The following is a 3,717-nucleotide window of genomic DNA, read 5'->3' on the forward strand; positions in this document are numbered from 1 at the left end:
GAGATGGATCGGGCTGGACCCGGCGCAGCCGAAGCCGAGGACGCGGAACCTCGAATGCGACCCTCGCGGACCCCTAAACGAGAGGAGCTGCGCCCGGCCTCGTAAGACACCTCTTCTCCGGTGCTAGGTCGACCCCGACGCCGCTGGCCGCCGCCGCCGCCTTGCCGCTATCCCTCCGCACGTTTGGGGCCGGTGGCGACCCGCAGGACGGCCGACAACTCGCTCGTTTGGCGGGGCGATGCAAGGTTAGGCGAACTGGGCGGTAACTCGGGTTAGTCGAGGGGACTTCGCGGTGGACAGGGGGGTGCGAATCCGGCCGGGCGGCCCTTCGATGGAGCCTGGTGCAGGGACATTCAATGGGATGAGCCGCGCTCGCCGCGGAACCTTCGAGCGCCGCTACTCAGCAAGTAAACGAGAGGGAGCTGCGCCCGGCCTCGTAAGACGCCTCTTCTCCGGTGCGAGCGCCCCGACGCCGCTGGCCGCCGCCGCCGCCTTGCCGCTATCCCGCCGCGCGTTTGGGGAGGGAGGGCGACCCGTAGGACGGCCCGCCGACTACACGACCGTTTGGCAGAGCGAGTGCAAGGTTAGGCGAGCTGGGCGGTAACTCGGGTTAGTCTGGGGAGACTCGCGGTGGACAGGGGGGCGCGAATCCGGCCGGGCGGCCCCATCGATTAAGCATTGGTAGGGAGCCGAGGATGAGCCGTGCGAAGTGGCCTCGGAGGCGGTCCGTGGGGGACGACGGGGGGGGGGACGGGCGTCGGCCCTCCGGCCCGAGCAGAGAACGTTCGGTCACCCAAGCGGGAATCTGCGCCCCGGCCCGAGTCGGACTCGGTCGGTGCGGCCCGCTGAGGCCCTCAACTATTCCCGTACGCGGGGGTCGGGAGCTGCGGCGCTGCGCCGGCGACTTACCCGCGCGAGGCACGCACTGCGTGCGGCCAGGATGCGGAGTTGGATCGGCGCTGGTTGGGAACCCTCGGGGAACGAAGGCGGACGGCGGCCAGCCGGCGCCGACGAACCCGTCGGGGAGGGGGCTGGTGGCAGGCGCGATCGGCACTATTGCTGACTGCCGGGAGGGAAGCTGCGCCCCGGCCGAGTCAGACTCAGCCGTTGCGGCCCCCCCGAGCCCGCAGCGCGTAGCGCGGAAGCCATACGCCCCCCCGATGCGGAGCGACAGACGCCCCCGCGACCGCGGTTGGTCGGGAAGGCTTTTCGGATAGAGGTCGGACGGTGTGTGTGGACGGCTTCCCGTGGTGCCGCCGCTATCAAGCCGGAGGGTTTGAGAAACGACATTCGCAGAAGGACCGGCGCGGCCGGCGGACGCTCGCACGCGCGGCGCCCGACACTCAGCCGCTCGCTCGGCCTCCGTGGATCGTGGCTAGGTGGGATGGATGCCAAACCGGGTCGTCTCGGTCTCGCCGCAGTACGGTCGCGCCGGGGCCTGCGGGGCGGCGCGGGGAGCGCACGCTCACGCGGCGGCCGGGGCGCTAGAGTGCGACCCGCAGTGGGTAGGAACCGTCCACCCGACGTCGGACGAGCCGAGGCCGATGGGGGCCCTACCAAGGCGGGTCATGAGTGCCAGTCGGTCAGTTGGGTGAGGGGGTACTCGGAGGCCCGCCGGGAGCAGACGGGCGACCGGGGATGGGGGGCGTACGCGGGCGGGCGCCGGGAGAAGACGGCCCGTCCGGGGTCGAATCTCGGCCTGTGTTTTCGGAGCCGGCCGGGCATCACGCTCCCTCCTTGGATGGACAACATTCGTAGTTGACACTTTGTGTCATTTTATCCGAGCGGGCGGGCGCCGCGAGGCGGACCGTCCGGGGCGACTCTCGGCCTGTGTTTAAGGAGCCGGCCGGGCATCACGCTCCTTCCTTGGATGGACAACATTCGCAGTTGACACTTTGTGTCATTTTATCCGAGCGGGCGGGCGCCTCGAGAGGCGGACCGTCCGGGGCGACTCTCGGCCTGTGTTTAAGGAGCCGGCCGGGCATCACGCTCCTTCCTTGGATGGACAACATTCGTAGTTGACACTTTGTGTCATTTTATCCGAGCGGGCGGGCGCCGCGAGGCGGACCGTCCGGGGCGACTCTCGGCCTGTGTTTAAGGAGCCGGCCGGGCATCACGCTCCTTCCTTGGATGGACAACATTCGCAGTTGACACTTTGTGTCATTTTATCCGAGCAGACGGGCGCCGCGAGGCGGACCGTCCGGGGCGACTCTCGGCCTGTGTTTTCGGAGCCGGCCGGGCATCACGCTCCCTCCTTGGATGGACAACATTCGTAGTTGACACTTTGTGTCATTTTATCCGAGCAGACGGGCGCCGCGAGGCGACCGTCCGGGGCGACTCTCGGCCTGTGTTTTCGGAGCCGGCCGGGCATCACGCTCCCTCCTTGGATGGACAACATTCGTAGTTGACACTTTGTGTCATTTTATCCGAGCAGACGGGCGCCGCGAGGCGGACCGTCCGGGGCGACTCTCGGCCTGTGTTTAAGGAGCCGGCCGGGCATCACGCTCCTTCCTTGGATGGACAACATTCGTAGTTGACACTTTGTGTCATTTTATCCGAGCGGGCGGGCGCCGCGAGGCGGACCGTCCGGGGCGACTCTCGGCCTGTGTTTAAGGAGCCGGCCGGGCATCACGCTCCTTCCTTGGATGGACAACATTCGCAGTTGACACTTTGTGTCATTTTATCCGAGCAGACGGGCGCCGCGAGGCGGACCGTCCGGGGCGACTCTCGGCCTGTGTTTAAGGAGCCGGCCGGGCATCACGCTCCTTCCTTGGATGGACAACATTCGCAGTTGACACTTTGTGTCATTTTGTTCGGCCTGTGTTTAAGGAGGCGGCCGTCCTCCACTCGGTCCGTGTTTAAGGAGCGACACTCGCGCTCCGGTTCGGTTCGGCCTGTGTTTAAGGAGGCGGCCGTCCTCCCCTTGGTCTGTGTTAAGGGCGACACTCGGTCCATGTTTAAGGAGCCTGGCCCTGACGCTCCTCTTCGGCCTGTGTTTAAGGAGGCGGCCGTCCTCCACTTCCTTCCATGCACCACCACATTCGCAGTTGACACTTTGCCATTTTTTTAGAGAGGTGACACTTAGTCGTTTTTTCGAAAGTTGACACTTAGTCGTTTTTTTCAAAAGTTGACACTTTGCCGTTTTTTCAGAGAGGTGACACTTTGTCGTTTTTTCGAAAGTTGACACTTAGCCGTTTTTTCGAAAGTTGACACTTAGCCGTTTTTTCGAAAGTTGACACTTAGTCACTTTTTCGCCACAGTGACACCTCCAGCGCGTGCCACGGCGCTTTTCAGGTCTTCTATCCGACCTTGTGCTGTCGAGGACGGCGTGTCCAACGCCGTGGGGAGACCAGCACCATCTCCTCCATACTCGTAAACGAGGTGCTTTGGAAAACGGGGGGAAAGTCGATGAGTACACTGACTACTGGGACCATTTCATTGTACTCTGGCGCACCTGAAGACCAAAAAAGGTACTGCATCTTAGCCCGGGTACCTCACCCCCTGGTACCTCGAGGAGAACTTAGAAAAATTTCGACAAATTTTTGGTGAGCTCCAGGGAGAGAGGCTGATTTTTCGCTTTTTGAGGCCGACCGCCTAACCGGCGCGGGGCGGACTCACAAGCCCCGCAGAGCCGTGGGCACTCTGCCGTTTTTTCAGAGAGGCGACACTTAGTCGTTTTTTCGAAAGTTGACACTTAGCCGTTTTTTCGAAAGTTGA

The sequence above is a fragment of the Syngnathus leptorhynchus genome, unplaced genomic scaffold, assembly GCF_054491065.1.
Source record: "Syngnathus leptorhynchus isolate UIUO unplaced genomic scaffold, UIUO_Slep HiC_scaffold_90, whole genome shotgun sequence".
Taxonomy (NCBI): Eukaryota; Metazoa; Chordata; class Actinopteri; order Syngnathiformes; family Syngnathidae; genus Syngnathus; species Syngnathus leptorhynchus.